The sequence below is a fragment of the Cygnus olor genome, chromosome 12 (assembly GCF_009769625.2).
Source record: "Cygnus olor isolate bCygOlo1 chromosome 12, bCygOlo1.pri.v2, whole genome shotgun sequence".
NCBI classification, from domain to species: Eukaryota; Metazoa; Chordata; class Aves; order Anseriformes; family Anatidae; genus Cygnus; species Cygnus olor.
Window position 1 is genome coordinate 5,061,522 of NC_049180.1, and position 20,711 is coordinate 5,082,232.

General features: G+C 49.2%; 1 long non-coding RNA gene across 5 annotated transcripts in view; it reads left to right on the forward strand.

The window, feature by feature from the left end:
- LOC121076949 overlaps positions 1 to 20,711 on the forward strand; it is a 31,570-nt gene that overhangs the window by 672 nt on the left and 10,187 nt on the right. Inside the window, exons 2-3 of one of the 5 annotated variants that reach the window (XR_005823824.1) lie at positions 743 to 20,451; positions 20,567 to 20,657. This is a non-coding gene — a long non-coding RNA (uncharacterized LOC121076949). Of the gene's footprint in view, positions 1 to 742; positions 20,658 to 20,711 lie in introns of all 5 variants that reach the window. The other 4 variants (XR_005823823.1, XR_005823826.1, XR_005823825.1 and 1 more) reach the window with 4 other exon arrangements.

Below are 20,711 nucleotides of genomic sequence, written 5' to 3' on the forward strand. Positions count from 1 at the left end.
TCCGCACACGCCGGGGGGGTTAAGGGGAGAAGGGCAGCGGCCGAGCCCCGGCCTCAGAGTCGGCGGTCCGCCCCCCGGCGGGTCCCCCGGCGGCTCGCACGGCGCCACATCCACGCTGCCGGCCGGGCGGGCGCGGGGCGGGGGCGGCGGTGGTCCCGGCGGGGGCTGCTGCTGCTGCTGCTGCTGCTGGTAGTGCTGCTGCTGCTGCTAGTAGTGCTGCTGCTGCTGGTGGCGGTGGCGGCGGTGCTGGTGCTGGCGGCGGGGGCTGCGGGGCGTCCGGCCGCGGCTCCTTCCTTCCCCCCGGGGCGGGCGCGCGCGTGCATGTAGGTGGGTGCGTGGGTGCCCGCGCGTGGCCGGGCGGTGCGGGGCGGGCGGGCGGGTTTGTGCGGGGGGAGGTCTCTCTCTGCGTGTGTGTGTGTGTGTGTGTGTGTGAGGGGTGTGGATGTGTGTGTGTTTGTGTGTGTGTGTGCGCGCTGTCCCCGCGCGCGCCGCCGCCGCCGCGGGAGGAGGAGGAGGAGGAGGAGGAGGCGGCGGGAGGCTGCCGGCAGCCCTCGCTCCGCTCGCCGGAGCGGCTCCGGGCTCAGCCCATTGGCTGCGGGGGGGTCACGTGCGGCCCGCGCTGACGTCAATGGCCGCGGAGCCGCCGAGGGCAGCGGCGGCGGCAGCGGCGGCGGCCGCGCGAGGTGCGCGGGAAGAGGCGCGCGCGCTGCTGCCGCTCCCGCCCCTCGCCCTTTCCCCTCAGAGGGGCCGCGCCGTGACCGCCGCCGCCGGGACGAGAACAGGGACTCGGGGGGACGGGGACGACGAGGAGGAAGAGGAGGAGGAGGAGGAAGAGGCCGGGGGGAGCCGCCCGGGAAGGGCGGAGGTGCGCGGCCACACACCTGCGCGCCTCGCCGCGGCCGCCTGCCCTCCGCCATGCGGGGAAGCCCCGCGCGGCGCGGGCTGTGAGGAGCGCGTTGGGGAATAAATGGATTTTTTTTCTCTCTTTCTCGTGGTAGACCTCGTTTTCTCGCAGCCCCCGCGCTGGCAGCAGCCCAGGGACGGGGCCGCGGCCCTCAGACGGGTCCGGTGGCTTCGCTCACCTCAGAAAAGGGGTGGGAGAGCCCCGCGCCCGCCGCTCCCCTGAGGCACCTCGGCGGGGCCGTGGTCAGCGGGAGGCTGTGTCCTCCGGTAACCCGGCATCACAACGGCGGTATTCCCCCAAAAATAAATAAATGGGGAAAAAAATAACTCCCTTCCAGGACTTTTAAACCGCTTAGCAGCTTGGTGATGCTGCGCGCAACATGGATGCCGTATCAAGAGACATCGTATCATTTATGCTCAGGTTTTTTCTCATCATTTTAAAAGCCAAGTTGCTCATAGAACTCGGATCTTGTTTGCAGTTTCCCGATTGGAACCGACATGTTAGGACCAATAAAAAAAAATAAATTACTTTTTATGTAATTAATACACACGTTATTAAGCAGTGCAACACACCACTCTGGGTATTGCCAGGGTCACGAATTCAGGAGGAATTTACAGGGCTGTTTTACGCGACGCTAGCAAAACATTTGGAGAAAGTATAAACCCTCATGCTGAGGAGTTTAAACTCATCCTTAATTGAGGGAGGTTGGGAAAGGGAAGATGTGCTGTGTGACGAGCAGATGGTTACACGGCGTGTACCTGCCGCTGGGTTTCTGGCAGCATCTCCCAGTGCAGTTCTCAAAGGAGAGGTCACGATGCCAAGCGAGGTGCCAGCAGCGGAGCCAGGAGCCCGCCCAAGAGAAAACTCTTTCATCTGAAACTCACGTTTGCACTGGGAGTCACACAAATCGTTGGAGAGGCGAGCTGCAACTGGAAGGGTTTGGAAGCTTTTTGCCATAAAGCCTTTTGTACTGGCTGCTGTCAAAGACAACACCTGACTGGACAGACAGCAATTCCTGCGAGCATCACACGTGTTGTTATAAAGCTATTGTATTGAAATAGGCTGGCATTTGACAGCAGAACTGCTGGTTAAACACTTTCAGGAGGGAAGGGGTTTGTAACCTATCAATTACCCGCAAACTCTAGGGATACTTTTGTTGAACGTTAGCATCAAAATTATTTATAAAAAGCTAGGAAGTCGAATGAGTACTCTTAAGTACCAGTTTATAGAATGATGCACAGAATTACACAATTTGGCTAAGGTTAGAAGAAAGGCACTCATTTAATGACATGAACGATACAACCAACAGGAAGACAAAAATCTGTTTTATAGAGATTCAATTTGTCAATATCTAAGAGTCCTGGTAATTACATCCTGAACTTAAACAAACCGCCTGGTTATTATGCACCAAACACTACGAGCAGTTCCCACAGAGCTCCATATTCCATATACCGTGGGGGGTGAACAACACGCACTTTTACAACGAAATCAAATCAGATCTACTCATACGTGTAAATATGTGTGAATCTGCAATAATAATAATAATAATAATAATAATAATAATCTAAATTTTGAAAGGACAGCTTTGCTTAGTTGTAAGCTTTTTACAGCAGGCACTGTCTGTTTCTTGGAGTTCCTTGAATGCCCGGTACAAGGGAGACCTCTTCTTGTTTGACCCGAGGCACTGTTCTGGTACAAACAATAACAGTGTCAACAGCAGGACTATTCGCACACACTCACCTGCACCAACACTTCGATCAGCCAGAACTGCAACCAATGTGGCTATTTTGGTGAAAGTTCGTGCAAACTAGCCACCTGCTCAAACCACTGCTTTAAATCTACCATAGTTGTCGTCTCTGACAGCTGTGTGCCAACGGGAAGACGATATGTAAAGAGTCTGGTGTTTTTAAGTGAATTTCCTGGCAAATTAGAGCAGATGTTTTCAACTCGTGTTCCACAGAAGCTAACAAATAAAGCAAGGGTGGTCGATAGCAGCCAGCCTGGAAGGATCCAAGCTCCCACTGGATATCCGCAGTTCAAAAGTGTTGAAATCCACTGGGATATTGCAAAAGCACGGCACCACCACTAGCGAGTCAAGGACAGAGTTCCGAATCCTCAGCAGTGCTACGCGTTTGCAGCTCACACTGAATCCATGCTCTCAGGCTGCAGGTGTTCTCTCTGGAGGAAACTCAGCACAGAGCGATAAGATCAAGGTATGAAATCTCACATTGCCTGCCAGAATGGGGCAACCAAAAACCCTGTCTGGACAAGTGAAATCCAAACACGCTGCTCGCTGCGCAGCTTGCTGAAACGCACGTTAGCCATCCAACCTGCAGCAAAGGGTTGGGATGTGACCCAAGGCTGAACACGTTAAAACTAACACCGCTTCTCATTTCCCTTATAAACTATATCAAGCTGAAGCTGGATGGATTGTGTTCCCAGCTTTGTGCCTTTCCAAAGTCCCTCTTCTGGCTCTGTGCAGCCCCATAGACATCTCAGGTATACATGCACAGCAGTATTGCACAGTGAATTTTGGGGTTTACTGTATTTTTTTTCTCCCAACAATCCATGTTTTATGAGCAAATCCAGTCAGAAGTTTACTCTGAAAGTGGGACATCATTCATGTAATAAATACTGAGCACGTCATTGATAATAGCGTATCGGTGGAAATGTACCTCTACAGGTGTTTATGGGCATGCTATCAGTTTTGAATAATTCAAAAGTTTGGAAGTTTTTCTTCGAAATACTTCATCTCGGCACTAATCAGTCTCGCTAGCTGTCATGCAGTTTAAGGCAGACTTCTCGGTCAGCAAAAGAGGAATAGAATTGGACGTTTTTTTTTCCATTCTCAAAGCTAATTCAGTTGTGATCTGTATTATTCAGAATTCACCTGCTCAGCTGTACGCTTGTAAAACCAGGAAGGCCCATTTGCAAGTTTCAGCTGTGTGTCCAGTCTTAAAAAAAAGAACTTTTCGTGCATTTCCAGTATTTGGTCTCTTGCCTGTCTACGCTCCAGCCCATCAGGTGTTCTACTGAGGTCATGTGTGGGTGCCGAAACAGAAGCGCTGGCCTGCCTTACCTTCTTAAGCATGGTAATGCCCGTTCATACCCATGTGCTAGAACAAAAACAATGTGACATTCTGAAGGAAAAGACGACAGGCAATTTGTGAGTACTGCTCAGTGCCAATAAGGCAGGTTGTGTAGCAGTGGGGGGCTTGGAAAACCCATGAGAAAACCACTTGAGGTGCCAAAACATAGGCAGGGAAAAAACTATTGCCCAAAGGGACCTTCTGTGAGAGTAAATCCATGCAGTGGCATTGTATGACAAGCTAAATGAGGGGAGTAAAGGAGCAACTGTGGCAAGGGCCAGATATAAATACTGAGATGGCTTAGCAGGGGATGCACTTAAGAGGGGAGAGAGCACTCTCCCCAGAGAGGATTAGCTGGATTTGTAGTACACTTTCAAAGGGAAAACAAGAAAAAGGAATAAAATAAGCCTGTACCCCACCTTTGCATTATTCCTAATTTATTTCACAGATTATGGTATTAACAGATGTTTTGGCAAGCTCTTTCCCTAGTCCAACCAAAGAGGGAAGAAAAAAAATCTGCTTTTATTGTCTCACTGAATTTTTTTGTTAGAGGCTGGAAGGGCCTGCCACATTCATAATTTCTGTTAAAACCAAAAAACACACACAATACAACAATCAAAAAAAAAAAAAGTTGCTATTGTCTGCTCAACACGTTCCTGAGAGTTGTCTGTACAGAGATGTAAGAGAGTTTTTCCAAGCAGAGAAGCAAGCACCAGGAATTCCCAACTTGTGTTCAACGTCCATTTAGACTCTTACGCAGCAGCTGTCCCTCTTACATTTGAACCCTTGATGCATATTAGAGATAATGGAGCTTTCTTCCCTTAGTCACAGAGGTGCTGTGTGGATTATGGAATTCTTTAGTCAATGCTTGCAAATTGCCACTGTTGACTCAGAGCAAATTCCTGCTATCAAACTCACTAGTCAGCTCATTTTCATAACAATGCTGTATTGTTAAAAAATACTTTAAAACCATTCTTCAGTGAAACTGGGGAATACAACAAATTCAAGCAAACACACAAAACATAAAAGAGATGCTGTATCAATACCGCTAAAAGTCCTGCATTTGAAGTTTAAGTTAATCACCACAGTGGCATTAGGAAGATACAGTGAGTCATAAAACTTTGAGAAACTGAATTGTTTCCCAAAAGGATTGATGGACGTTTAAAACCTAACTAGATAAAGATTAAAGAAACCCACCCACCCCCCCGCAAGGAGCAGTTCTGCAGTTGCCCCTAAGGGAAGGATGGGCTTGATTTGGATGCCATTGACCACAGACGCATAAAATTAAGATTGCATTTGCAAGCATCTCTTTCTTTTTGCCAAATCTCTCACCACCCACTTCTTCCGAGCCTAACCTTAACTTTGGGGGACACTTCTACAGATGAAGTCATAAGAGGAAAGTCAGACTCCAGGAATGTGACATCTCTGACGTTCAGATTTTGACTCCTCTCGGATTCACTCAGTCGCTGTGTCCTTGTTTTCCCAGCTGATGGACATCACACGATGGGGCTAACCGCATGCCGCACAGGCTGATGACAAACATGTCTTTGATTCCTCACTGACACAATGCACACTTTTGAGTGCATGATGCAGAAATCATACTTTTTTTTCTGCCTGTCATCATCAGATGCTCCGCTATAAGGGTATGTAGGATGAAGCTGGTGGTATCAATTGCTAGAAGGAGCCTGCCATCTGCTGATCTGAACGGCAATCCAGTCTAGCTTTTACCTGATCTGATATTAGTAGCACGGAGCTCTGTACAAAGCAGGTAAAAATGTCTGAACAGAACCAGCATTAACAGACTTGCTGTGGTAAAGGAATTTATTTAAATGGAAAGAGGAAGTCTCAAGTCTATAACCTCATGTCTAAGTCTGAAGCAAACAGAAACAAAGAGGCAACTAAAATAAACAGACGAGTAGATAGGAAGGAAATCAGCAGAAGGTACAAAAAGAGGAGGAAGAGCCTGAAATTTCTTCTCTGCTTTGCTGCACCCGGTCAGAAAATGAGCCAAGATATCAGCCCTTGTTCCCCTGCATTCACCCTTCTAAGAGACAGCAGCCTTAGGTGGTAAATTTCTTCTGTACGAGCTCCTACCTTCCTCCAGGGCCACCCACATGGCCAGGCACGAAAAAGCCCAGGAAAAACTAAAGCTCCCCACAAAATTCACCAGGCTGCTGCCTCTTTTTCCTTGAAGATGGACGTAAAAAACTTTCATTCGGCACGACCATGGAGAAGTCACCATTTCCATTAAACTGTCTGCATTACTGTAACCTGATCTTCCCAACCCCAGCTAATTCTATTTCATCAATAGTTTACATCCTACCAGCCACACCAAGCTGAGTGCTTGTCAGTCCAAAGTGCACTATTAGGTCTCAACCCTCATAAAACATCACTGTAATAAAAATAAGCATTAAAAGTCAAAGGGAAATGGGATATGATGCAGAGCTGTGAGCTTGTTACAGTAAGGTGAAGTTTCCCCAAAACAGAGGAAGAACAACTAAGAAAGAAAAAGGTAGTCTACAGATTAGGGAAGTGTATCTTCAGTCACTGAACCAACACACTGGGGAAGTGAAATTAGAAGTGGATGAAACACTGAAAGACTTGGATGTTTTCAAAAGCCCACTGAAAATTAAAAAAAAGAAAAAAAAATAAAAAGAAAAAAAGAAAAGAAAAGAAAAGAAAAAGCAGAATGGGAAAGTGTCAAAAGTATTACCAGGATTAATATCCACGGATTCTCTGGTGAAGAGGTGTCATAAAAGGAAGAATGAGAAGATAAAAGAGCATCCTTAATTGTTATTTTTAATAATAAATTCCTGTGTTATGATTGTTTCAACATGACGTTGCATAAAAGGCAGCTGAAGCTCTCCCACTTGTCCTCAGTCCTTTCTTAACATCCCATGCCATGTGCAGGGTTCAGCAGCAAAGAATAAACTCCCATCCAACGACAGTGCACATCATCCAGTGCTTGTGGTTTTGTAAATATATCTAAGGCAGTCCTTGGCCTAAGAAGTCTGAGAAAACAAATACAAAGGACAGAGAGAAGCATCAATTTAACACACTGCTGTTTTTCACAATTTACAGATTCCCAGGTACAACTAAAGAAATCGGCAGTTTGGGTACGCTTTGGTAATTATGCACCTTTTAATTCTTACCAGCAGAGCATAGCTGGTTTCTTGGAAGTATAATATCCTTGGTGTCTTTGCAGTCTAAGGGGAAAATAAGAGAATCTCAGTGATTTGCCTAGGACAGTCCCCAGCTGACATGCAAAAGAGCAGAGCAAGATGATGACAAATCCAGAGAATTACATGAAAAGAACAGATGGTCAGTAATGGTAGATTTCACCCACATGGACAGACTGTACTATACACCTAGAAGAAATGCAACAGACATCATGACCAGAAGAAAAAAAAAAAAAAAGAGCTTAAAGAAAAAATAAGCATACAGTTTGGTAGTGTCCGAGGCTGTATTGACCACAGAAAGCAGGGTTTCTGAGCAACCACACTATTGCAAAAGTGTGTTTTCCATGATATACCAACTCGGTTTCCAATGTATAAGGCCGTTTTTTCGTGATACAGAAAAGATAGGCTACGAGGAACACATCTTGATTAAGATTTTCATTGATGCTGTGGAAAGCTGTAAGACACAGATGCGGAACGAGACGCTAGGAAAGGATCCCCTGTCTGGCACCAGCTCCTGAAGCCATCAGGAGGACGTTGCGAGCACTCTGTCTGGGACAGCTGTTGGTGGAAAACAACCCGCGGATCGGTTAATTTAACTCCATCAGCAAATTGCACCAGTGCAGGTATCAATTTACATCAATTATCACAGCCACGCAGCGGATGGGAGGGTCGGGAGGAGCTGCAGGAGTCAGGCCGTGTAAGGTGTGCAGCACCGAGGCTGTCGGCAGCACGAGCGGTATGAAGGCACTGTGGGTGTCAGGTCGTGCTTGTGAGTACGGCCAGCCTGGGTTTGGCCTCGTCCATTCTGCTGCCAGGAGCAAAGATCAGAGCAGTTCTAAGCACTACCCAATTTCTGACAGCGAAACAAGAAATAAAGAAAATGTTGGGTGAAGTCAGCAGGGCTGGTGCTCTGTGTAGAAAGGTGCAAGCAGGGATCACGGGGCTGGCTTAGCGCTGAATGGTTTAGAGGCATCCTACTGTCTCACTGAGAGCTCGGTGTGAGCGTACAGAGGCAGGTGAATCCCGTGGCTGGAGGATATCTGGGGAGATTTCAGTTAGCTTAGCAGCATTTCTGAATGAAAAACTGCATGTGGGCCAGGAAAGAAAGAAGTCCAGCTAGAGGGTTACTCCAGGCAGCTGTTTCAGTTAACTTCTCCCGTTAAATGGTGGGGTTAACTGAGTACCAGCCGTTAATGAATCTTGGTGTTTCCTAATGCCCTGCACTCTGGGGGCAGCAGGCATTCAGGAGCACAGCTATTTAATGCATTTGGAGCCGTGAAGCTGGGTTCTGGGAATAATTCTTCCCGTCACTGTGCACAGGGACTACAGCAACCATTTCCTAAAGCACAAAGGATGCAAGCAGCTGGGAAGGGAGCCATTTTAAGGTCAAAGAACTAGCTTTCTACTAATGGATCTGAGCACCTGTAAATGAATATCCAAAGGAGAGTTATGGAAATCATGGCAGGCTGATTGTTTCCTTTCATAGGTTTATTTTTAGAAAGAAAAAAGGAAGACAGAGACTGCCCAGAGCAATCAGAGGAGGGAATTTAGGGATGCAGTTCCTGGAATCATTCATTGCCTGGGAAGAGGGGAGGATTTCAGGAAAGGCTGCTGCCCTGTTTTCACACCGACTTAGATTACGAAACTGTGTGGGTTCACACTTGCTATGCAGCTGTAGTTGCCTGTCTTAGGCTAAGCCAATTAGTCCAAAAGAGCGAATAAAGAGAGATCACCTTTAATATGCGGTGCTGCCACTGCTTCCAAAATACTTTCCTGTGGGCACTGAAGCGATGTTTTCACTCATCCACCAGTAAAAACGCAGCCTTAACCCATCTGCCTGTGCCTCTGTGTATATATCTGGGTAATTTAATAAGTGCTGCTGGGTGTTGATTTACGTCATTGTATCTCTATATAAGCATGTCTCTGTGAGCATGCTGTTGGTTGTCTGTGAGCGCTCATTGTTCCTGGTGTGTGTGTGTATGTCTGTGTGCCTCTCTCTGTGCCTGAATGTGGTTTTGTTTAAAATTTTTCCCTAGAAAAAACAAGGAGTCAGACGTTTCATGAGGTTGTTAGTGAAAACCGAGGAGAGGAAGGAGGAGACTGGAAGGGATAATTTACTGAGAAAAAGGGGTAGATTTGGATACAGTTAATCATCTGCCTCAGCGTTCACCAGAGAAGATGGGGGAGTTCATTCCAGACATTAAAACGTCTCAGGGGAGGATCGTATAGATCATGCTAGAAGAGAGATAGAAACAGTAAATTACCTAAAGGCTGACAAAGCAATGGAGCCAGATGTCATCTGATCCCAAAGCAAGAATAAAAGCAGGGAGAGAGAGAAGCTTCCCAAGGTATGCCCAGGATTCCCTTGGAAACTGGGGGTAGAGATTGGGAAAACTACTTCTAACCCCCATCGGCGAGGCAGATCTCTGGAATACTGGATTAATTTTGAACCCATAACCTGGTTCCAGCTGTAATTCCGGCTCATAGGGGAAAGGCATTATTCTGAGTCAGAATGCAGAACAAAAGAACATTAAAATCGAAATAAGTGCAGTTTCCCAACATGCCAGCATCCCTTGAAAAATAAGCCTCAATAATGGCCCAGGAACACTTTCATAACATAAGTCTCCTTGAACCGACAGCAAAAGGGCTCCTACAGATTTTCCAGCTCCGGTGCCCAGATCGCATTGCACATACAGCTTGTTTTCCTGCACTTAAACAATCGTGGGCCTGACTCACCGCCCCTTTGCCATGGTGCTGGGCCAGCTCAGCTGCAGCGTAAACAACCCACCTCGGTGGCACCTCACCAGAGCAAACACGGGGGAGCAGCCGCCGCCGAGCCCTGCACGGTGACGTTCTCCGCTTCAGAGAAGAGAAAGGGGATTCCTATTTCAGAAGGTGCTACACATCGTAAGACCACAGGAGACGTAAGGATTTTCTGGACATTCACTGGATGTGTCCTCATATACCAGAAAAAAACAGGAATTTTTGGCAGTGGTGCTCTAAGGACAGCGATCCTGCTCACACCCAACCTGTACTGGCCTCTGTTAACCAGATATTGTGAACACAGAAGCGTTTGCAAAGTGCTGGGTATGTTACCCATGTCCTCCGTGACACTTTGGCTGTGATTCAGTGTAGTACCTGAGAGGTACCAGGGACGTTTTCTATAAATCCTCTGCAGAGGGACCGACTTGCCTGCTCGGTACAACTCTTCCCTGCCGTGCTATTAGACATGAAGAACATCAGCTCTGGCTGTTACATGCATTTCCTAGAAGAGGTAAAAGAAACAGAGGAAATTAGGTCTAATAGCCCCGCATACAATTCTTCAGATGAAAGTTGCCTAACAAAAATATTTCCTGCAATAAAATACTACCCTCCTTTGTACAGAGCAAAGAATGGCTCGGATTTTGAGGCAGCTGGATACTTGCTAGCTTCCCTATAAAAATCCACACTGAATTCATAAACATTTGATGATCCTGTCCACACTTGTCCTTTTCAAGAAGTTTTCCCCACGGTCCCAGATAGGTTTTCCCTAATTAACACCCTCAAAGTGATTTCTCATTACAGCACACCGTCAGCAGCACCCCCACATGCTTCTCCAGCCTGCTGTCTGTCCTGGTGTCGGTGCTGAGCCCACAGGATGACCACCAGCGGGACCAGGAGCAGCCATGGGACCCATCTGCCATAAAATCCAGCCGGCCATTCCCTGGCGCTCGGTGCGTTACGATGGGATGTGTCAGCCAGGGCTATTGTTTTTAACAGGAAGCAAGTTCAGCCGCCTCTGTAATTTAGATTGCGGGCAATAAGCAGGGGTGTGGTGTGCAAAGCAAACAGCACAGGATTAACAGCTCTTTTCGCCAGGGCTGCGGCCCACTGGATCTTGTCCCCTGGTGGAGAGGGCTTCTCCTGGGGACAGCAGGCAGGAGCTGCCACCCGAGTGGCCTCCGGGTTTCCAACTGGATGGCAAAGATAACAGCACAGACCCACTCTCTGACAGACCTTTAGAGGCCGCTCATCTTGAAATGAGATTACGAGAGAAAATTAAGAACAGTCTTCTCCTTTCAATAGGTCTTTAAAAACAATAACCAGGCTTTACTGTAAATTCATTTATTTACCCTCAGCATGCCAATTCCCAAGCTGTTATCTCCTCTGTGTACCGGGGATATATATAGATTGAAATGTGGCAAGAACACAGAAAGATTTTATTTATTTTGCGTAAGGACAGCGACGTGGGGATTTTTTTTTCCCAGGAAGAAGTCACATCAGAGAGTTTGTTAAAGAAATACTAAGAGGTAAATAAAATCCAAATTATATTTAGTTCATAGGAGGTGACAAACACTAGTCAGGTTGACTATTGCCTGGCTGGAATTCAGTCAGAAACCACTGTCAAACAGAGTACAAAAATACAGGAAGCAGAAGAGAGAGCGTGCATTCAAGTTGGGCCTTGGCCTTGCTAAAGTGGGCACCATTTAGCTGTTTATCGCCAGCATTTTTCCAAACTAGCTCTGAACGCAAGCAGAGGTATCCGCAGTCAAACCCTGGCCTGCGTGCTGTTGACGTCGCCTGAACCACCCGATCTGGATCTCCAGAACAGCCCCACCAACCCCTTATTTTGGATGTTTCACACTATGCAGAGGGCCATTAGCAGCAAACACAAAAACCACGTCCCACCCTGCAGGACCACCACCTCCGGGGCTCTGCACGCGTCCTGTACTGCGCTGCAGCCAGGCACAGACATCATGCCCCGCTGCAGCAGTTACGCACAGGGCAGGTGGATGGAGCACGGGCTGACAGAGGAAAGGTGAAGGTGAGTTTCTTTGTCAAAACAAAGCCTGAGATGAAGCCAGCCTGGACATCAACACAGTGGTGTGCGTTAGCCCGGGAGCAGCCTCAAGTAGAGGATGAGGTCACCACAAGCATTCAGATCCCTGCATCCAGACCTTCTGGGAGACGTCACATGCAGGGCTGAGCTTCGTGCTGATGCCCTAGATCTATCCAGCAAGCAAACCCATTTTAATTCACTCCTAAGGCAGACGCGCCTCCTCTCACCACTCTCTGCCAGCCCTCCTCGCAGCGCCCTGCTGGGTCATCCCTCCCCACAGGGCGAGTTGGTGCTGCGTGGGGAGCATCGGTCTTTCCTGGCACAGCAGCTCATCACCCCACCGGACTGCAAGGAGAATTGGCTGCTAGGGAAGGAGCAAGTGTGTGAGGGGAGATTTTTTAACCTCTTCTTGCCTTGTTCTGTGTAAGAAAGCCCCCCAAACTCTCACTTAGGCAGCCAGTAAAATTGCCTCCTTTGTTCAGCAGGAGGGCAGAAAGGACATCTAACCAGAATGACCGGAACATAACTTCAGGAGTTATTAACATTTGTAAGCATCTGCAGCCACTTCTGTGCTGTCCATCAAATGAACATATAATTACCAAATGATTCCCCTACTTCTTCTTGGTTGTTGGGTTATTAAGTGAAAGCAAAAAATTATACTGCTCACCTGAGATAAAAGAGCCTGTGGAAAGCAGCCTGCCTTACATTAGACTTTGCTATGCTAACAGTGCTGTCTGCAGTCAAGAGTTCCTTCTCTAAGCACTTGAGCACTGTAAAGTGCTTGAGGAGACACCACCTTTGCCTAGAGAGAGATTTGGGGCGAGATTTTGGAAGAAAGGTTTGCATACGAGTAGCGTGATCACTGCTGGAATGCCAGTTTCCTGCTAGACACACACACCGGTTTGCGATCAGGGGCTCTTTTACAAAAGAAGAGTGACCTGCAAAGCCCCAGCCTTTCACATTGCAAAGTGGCGGGGCCGCAAAGTGGCGGGGCGATGCAACCTACATAACGAAGGTGAGTCATCGGGAAAGAAGGATGGAGCTCCAGGGATCTCTTCCTCAGCACAGACCTGCAAACACACCAGAATAATTTGCATTCCACAGCTTGCTTTGCACAATCCACAGATAAAAATCAGGCTTGGCATGGCTGGGATAACTGAGCAGCATTTAGCAGCAGAACAATGGGCCAGCTGGGGAAGCGGGTACTTAGCCAAATACAAGCGGGCAAGTCACTTTGGGCAAGACGGTTACTTGGGGATCGTACTCACCTCCCGGCGCAGGCAAAGTAAACTACAGTTTGACTGCACAGTATGTAAGCACACGCAAACAAAGGCGGTGTCAACGGTCCATTTGCTTCCAGAGCCGTGGCTGGGTTTGCCCCACAGTCCAGCACGTGGCCGGGCTGGCTGCAGGACAGCGGCTGTCCCCAGCAGCTGGGAGCTGGCACGGCCGCATCCTGCCCCTGCCCGGGCTCTGGGCCTTCAGCAGCATCGCACGGCCTGGCCTCCTCGCCCCCTGCAAAGGGGCAGAAGGGGAGTGGACCCCAGCCAGCTTCACGCCAAGCTGAAGGCTCCGATGAGACTTCCCTGTCCCTGCAGCCATCAGACACATGACCGGGTGTGCTCATACTGAAAGAGCACTGGAGGAAGTGGGATTTGGCTCCGTGTGCAAGCAGCGGGGAGCCGGATGAGCTTGGTCTGAAGTACACGACCAAGGCCATGCGTGTTTGCAACACCGCGGCCACCCTCCCCAGGAACCTCTGGCCCTGGCTGCCTCAGCTCTGGCGTGCGGGCTGGGGTCGGGCCAGGGCCACCTGCCAACACCAGAAAGGATGGTGCATGGGGCTGCCCCGCGCTGCCCACCCCCTGCTTTGGGTCTGAGGCCACCTCCGCCTGTGACAGTGGCCACACGGGGAGTTGTTCCCCACCCAGCAGCTGCTGTGGGTTCCCCTGCAGCTGGGGTGAGGCTGGCTCCTTTCTGAACGGAGCCACAATGCTGATGTGGCAGAACAGCCCTGCTGCTGTGGGGCAGGGATTTCTGCGGGTCAGCGTGAGAGCTGCAAGGCTTGGGAGCCAGATGGGCTCCTCGGTGGTCCCCTTGTGGGCATGCTCCAGCACTGGCACATGGGGACCTTGGGGCACTCCGAGCCCCACGACACGACCCAACAACAAAAATGGCATTCAGGCACGACTTACCTCACATGGTAAGAGGAAGTTTACATACGGTTTGCATAATACTTGGGGTGCGAAGTCTCAGAGGAGGTTCTGGCGTCACCAACTAGCCTTGTGAAAGCAAACTGAAGTGTGTGAATCTGCTGAAGAGGCTCCTCAAAATTTGTGAGGGAAGGGACGCCTTCCTCTAACAGAAGCACGGGGGAATACAGCCGAGGCTCCTCTCCCTGGGGAGCATTGCACAACATTTCTGCTGAGGAGTACGGGAGGATTAAGATGACTGGAAAAGCAAAGAGAACGAGCAGGGAGGACTAAGGTGCTGGAGCAGTTTCATCTTGTTCACGCTTCCTCCTTCCAGCAGCATCACTGTGCACTGAAGCATTAAAGGCGAGATTTCTTTGCATCTTGTTGGGCCCTGTGGCAAAGGGAGATATCTGTCTGCCCCAGCAGCTAGGGGCGAGTTTCTGAGCAGGAGTAGTGCAGGAAATTATGCTTACCTCGCTGAAGAAGAAATCAGGTTCTCAGTCAGCTGGCAGCAAGGTTTTCTGTATGCGAGAAGCTCTAAACAGAGTCTTTCCAGTCATGAGGGCATCAGCTGCCTGCGTGGGCAGCCTTTTCTCCCTTCCCCTGCTCTCCACCCCAGGGTGGTGGCTCCGCTCCCCAGGTAACTTCTGGAGGCCCCGCACACTGCTAAGGAGGGCTGAGGGTCTCGGCCATGACGGGTTAGTGCCCTGGGCCAGCAGTCTGTGATACGGCAGCTCGGTTTTCTCCCGTCTAGAAGCAGGGAACAGGACAGACACATCCTCCAAGGCATGAGCTGACTTTGAAGTCAAGAGGACAGGTGATAATCTTCAGTGACTTCCTGGCAGCTCGAAGGATCTGTCCCTCTCTAGCCCGCAAGTCACTTGGTGACAAGAGCAAGGAGCGGAGCTCAGGCCACCAGTGACATTTGTCTGGCATGGAGGAGATTGAAACTACCACAGTTTCTAGTTTCTAGCCATTCTCTGTTTGTAGGAAAATAAACGGTAAAGGTTTGAGGCCTATAGTATAAATAGAAACAGATCGTATTTATGGGAAAGGATATAATATTTTTAGGTAATATTTGTGATTTTGGTGACATTCATGATTTATTACGACTGCAGTGCAGAAACACTAAATCTGCTTTGTGCTTTGGACAAATCACTTAATCATACTGATTCATGGCATCCAAGAGCTAATGAGAAGAGTCTCTTACGCTAAACTTATCACACATGCGAGCTTTGTTTTGCCAGCCAGGACTGTGCCAGGAAAAAGCAAATACCAAAAGATTATAGGCAACGGTAGCGGGTGTAGCAATAAGGATGATCTTGATAATTACGTACCTCCAAGAGAGAGGAGAAACTTGTTTTGACTTGCAAATGGAATAAACCTGTCATAGCTGTGATAGGAGTCACCCAGGCTGGCAAGAAGTAGGTTCTTTTTTTCAGGTCTCTTTAATAAACGGGTACGGTGGGGGAGTGGTGGAAGAGTCTGTGAGAAATTCTGCTGATAAGGCACTTCCCTGGTCCTTCAAATGTTCAGACATCCCGATCTGCTCTGCTTTAATTGAGTGCCATTCCAGGCCCACACAACACTCCCTTGGCTGTCAGTCTGCTACATTCACGGGGGGCTCTGCAAGCCAGATCAGGAACTTTGCAAACACAAAACGTGACCATAGCTCTACATATTTGCTGCACTGGGGACTTTGCAATCTTACTGCTACATATAGACGTCAAACCCAAGAGCGACACCTGCATCATCACAAGTTGGAAACAGGATGTGGTTTAGCCAAAGAAATTTTACAGAAGATTCCTTCCTTCCAGATTTCTCTAGAAAACAGCGCACAATATAGATGCCACGGCTATGATGATGGCTGCTCCCTCTATTAGACTACGTTATTCTGCTGTTCCCCAACTCTGGTAATTGTTGAATTCAATCACAGAGATAGAAAGGACATTGCTCTATTTACTTAATCACAAGTCCAAAGCGTATCCACAGAACTGAACGTCCCACGGAAGTCCTGCAGGAAGATGTTCTCTGGGCACACTGCAAATAGTGGACGAAGTGGAAACGGCAAAAACGTCTAGTTCAAGTCACTTCTACAGGTAGGAACGCATTCAGAAGAATATTGTACTTTCCTTTTCAAACTCAAAAGATTGATTGCCTACTCAAAAGTAGGCAGCAGCTGTGTTATGCCTAGCATATTCCCAGCAGCAAGTAAGGCAAGGAAAAGTTAATCTTGCAGATCCTTATAACAATACATTTGTACAACAAAGCACATCCAAAGAGTGTCTGTCATCTCAAAGGAAGGTCTGGTGCCATTGTAATTACAGCAACTCCAATGAACAGGTTAGGCTAAGGAAAAAAAGAGCCCAGAAAGTTGGAGTGGGCAGTTAATAGTAGGTAAAGAGAAGTTGAATAATGTCCTGCCATGTCAATCACCAGCCCAATATCTGCAGGGTGCAAAGCGCCATCCAGCACGGAAACAAGAGTTGGGAAACACTGGGAACAAATTGAGTGGTGGTGCGCTTGGTTCTGACACTACGTCTCTGAATGGAGACAAATTGAACGTGCCTGTGTTTAAAGCCACTTGTCTGACTTACGAAAAGTATTGCGCTGTTATTTCTGTACGGGGTTGTAATGAGTACAGCACAGTTCTCTGCACAGGGATTGTTTAACCTTAGCCAACGTCCCATACCTGAAGGGTTCATTTCAGAATGTTCTTCTTCGGCCCTTTCCTCGTGTCATTTCTTAACATGTAGGTTACACAATTATTCAGCTGCAAACCAGCTTTGTTTCCATTTTAGCTTGCACAACCTTCTTGCTCTCTTTAAACAAGAACAAGGTAGTGGCTTTTCTTTTTTTTTTTCTCCCAACTTTCATTGAAATATTAATAATAAGACGGAAAATTCCAGGGAGCAGTTATAAAAATGAGAAGGCTGGATTAGCGTACATCAAAGGGAAGCAGGGTTTGCTAACTCTTTTGGTTTACATGTGTGTGATTCACAAACCGCTTTATGAAAATGGAAGAATGATTTAGGAATCACTCAGGTCCTGACAAAAAATAAACTAATAGTAACAACCTAATTTCCATGAAAATGGGCTGGTCTCCAAAGCATCTGCCGAGACCAGACAGCATTGTGCTTGCAGCTTTTGTTTGCTCTTCAAAGCAGGTAGAGCCAGGAATGTTCCCATGCCTCATGGCAAGCTCTAAGATGTGGTATGAGACTTTCAGAAGAGGGAATTTTGCATTTCTGCCTGAATATTTCACACTGCAACAGCAAGGAGAGCAGCACAGGCGTAGCTGAAATGAGGAGACAGACTGAGAGGCAGCAAATGGATTCTGCAGCATTATTGTGCAAGGTGGGGAACTGAGGGCAAGTAAAATCACTGGGAAAGAAGTTAAGGTATAACTGCAAATGAGCAAGACTTGCCTGAAGGATCACCTGACGTCCAAGCCCTTTGCAGAGGTGCCTCAGGCCCGAGAGCATCGCCCTTGGTTCCCCAGGCAGCCGATGGACACAGGCAGGCCCACAGACAGGAGGACAGGCGAGAGCGGCCTTCTGCTCCATGCAGGTGGGAGCAGCACGATGCATCTCGTAGGGGCTGACCTCTTGGATCAGGCGGCTTTTAGCATTTCAAAGCCTGTCTTTTCTTTGTGACTCCTACCCCAACCGAAATAGTCAAGCGGGCGTACAGAGAATCAGCAAAACCCCTCCTGCCCAGGCACCCTGAAAGGGATCCTTACTGCCTGCCCTGCCAGCAAATCACGCTGTGTGTCCCTTAAGGGCTTTCCTACTCCCGGGGCAGGATTAGGGAAGGCGAGAGCAGCACGGGCTGTGGGAAATGTCAGGGCCCCGCTGCCGGGGAGCTGAGCCCTGAGCTCGGCCGCGTCCCTGGGCGCAGGTAGGAAGGGAGCCAAGCGCTGCCACCTGCGGCGAGCTGCCGCTTTCCCGGGTGGCAAAGTTCAAACGCGCGGGGACAGAGCCCCACGGGACAGGGTGCGCCCACGGGCACCGCTGTGAGCGAGGGGGACGTGCCCAGCCCCTCTCCCATCAAAGCAAGCGAGCCAAAAAGCAGCCTGAGATCGCAGCCGCCCGACGTGCTGCTCGCGGCAGAGGCAGCAGGGTGGGGTAGAGTGCTGCGAGGAGGGGAGGCCGCTTTCTTCTCCGAGACAGAAAACATCAAAGATGCCCTGAAAAATTAAAAGCTTCTGGACAGACGCTCTCAGTGTGTTTAAAAAAGCACAGCGGATCAGTTTCAGAGCTCTCTTTCCAAAGGTCTTTCCTGAACACAAAGGGGAAAACACGCATTATATGCAATGGAAAAACACTGCATGCCTGGCATTTAATATTTTTCACCTGTGACCCAGGACTGATGTCTTTTTAACTCCCTGATTTAATCCAACAACAAGTCTCAGGAAGAAAAAACCTTTCAGAGTTTGGAAAGGAGTTGGAAAAAACTAAAGTCACGCTCAACACTTCCCCTTCCCTGGAGAGATAGGAGTACTGCTTGCCCTTTCCTGACGATAAGCATATCCTGGTGGTTAAAAATACATTTGCTCTTACCGTAAATTCTCCATTAGCCAACTCCTTCAAGCCCAGCCCACGGTGTTGGGGTTCACGACTCCTCTGAGACCACGTGTGACAGAGCCAGGCCCATGCAAGTCCAAATACGCTGGAGAAAAAGCAAAAACAACCAGTCGGATCCTGCGGCCATTGGCTTCACCTGGAGCAGCAGTCAAGATCTGCTGAGTGGCAACAACAACATTCAGCTGAGTTACCTGCTCCTTTCCCAAGTCCCTGGGGACTCCCCATTAGTTTTGGCTCTGACTTTAGAGCAAGTTGCAGACAGGAGGCAAAGGCCTATTGAGTTCTGAGCAGCAATTCATTCTTCAGTTAATTCCACGGTTTCCAGTGGTCGTTGTGCCAAAGCACAGAGAGTAGCGGAAGCAGGACTCGCTGCTCCTTTTGGGATGCCAGGGGCCAGCAGCTGGTTACCTGCTCTGCAGAACGCCGTGGCAGCTTCCCCTCCTTCCACACTGCCTTCCTTCTCTTCACCTGGAAACGGGACCTGGTGGAGCCTGCTCAGACCCCTGGGCTCTGCAGGGGCCACGGGTGGCACCTCCTGGCAAGGAGGAACCTCCTGGGAAGAGCCTGGCTCTGCAGGGCTGGGGATGCTCCCCCAGCAGCAATACAGCTCCTAGCCCTTGCTAGGGAGAGAGCTGGTGGGACGCTGCTCGGGGCAGTAGAAGTCCCTTTGTGCCGCGGCTCTTGGCCAGCAGTGGGTGACCGTGCTTGCCTGGGGCACAGACATCGCGGGGGGCCCGGGCCTGGCTGCGGTGCGCAGCCTTGGCACGCATCCTGCCAGGAAGGGGGCGCAGGGAGGCCTCGCTCCCCGGCACTGAGCGCCCCAGCTGAACAGCCTGTTAGATAAACTGCGTCTGGATTTGTTTTGTGCCACCTTAGAAAAATAAAAAATAAAATGAGGGGGATAAAGAGGAAGAAATGGAAATTTCAAGTTATACCTCCGCAGTGCACAAAAGGTAAGGGAAGCCAAGCAGCAGCTCTCCTCCCGCTGTTAGGATTCCAGGCCGTGGAATAAAGATAAATCCAAGTTCACCCTCGTCTCTTTGTTTCCAAGAAGCAGTAAGACAGAGGAGATATGGCAGAACCCATCTACGCAGCCATAACCATGGGAACGCCAGCAACAAAGGTAAATCAACATTAGATTCCCTATCATCAGCCCGTGTTTACACTGGAGGCCTCAGGCTCTCTGCACCAAACTGGCTGGCGGTTCAGGACCTGTGCTTCGCTTTGGGATGGCTTCTGCAGCAAAAGGTTTTTACTGAGCAAACACCCACCTCTCCCTCCTATTCCCCACTGTCTTTTTTAGTCTCACAGCACCCATTTTTGCACTGTTTCAGAGCCATGGAACTGCCATCCCACCCTGCTCCCCCAGCCGAAGCCAGCCCCAAACCTTGGCTTTTCTTCGCATCCGTTTGGCCATGCCTCAATGACTTTTTATTGAAAAAACGGTATATGGAGCTTGGTGAAATCACGGCTTTTCCTGAAGACCAGAGGTATTGGAGTAGGGCTCCCTCCTCTCAAACAGCCAAAAGCCCTTGCTCTGGCTCTGCTCTCGCAGCAGAGGCAGCACAAGCAGAGGCAGTGGCAGACAAACCCTCGAAGGGACAAGCACAGCACGAAGGAAGCGCCCTGCAGCTGCTTGGCATCTTACAAAGCCCAGATCTCCAAACTCAGGAGGTTACGTACGCACAACATAGCATACGAGGGTCGCCAAGTATCTGGCAGCCCTGGAACGAGCTCCATGTACCTGCCCCTGGGAGCAGTTGTGCTTCAGCTCCTTTGCTCCTGTTTTTAAAGGTCATGTGAAAGCGGCAGTACTTGGGAGGACTAACGAAGGTGACTGCAGAGGAGAAGGGAGACCTTCAAACAACTGTCCGAGCTTTTACAGGTGAGCAGAAACTTCTTCTCACTTGCATTTCCCCTGGCGTGGCCACCACCGAGA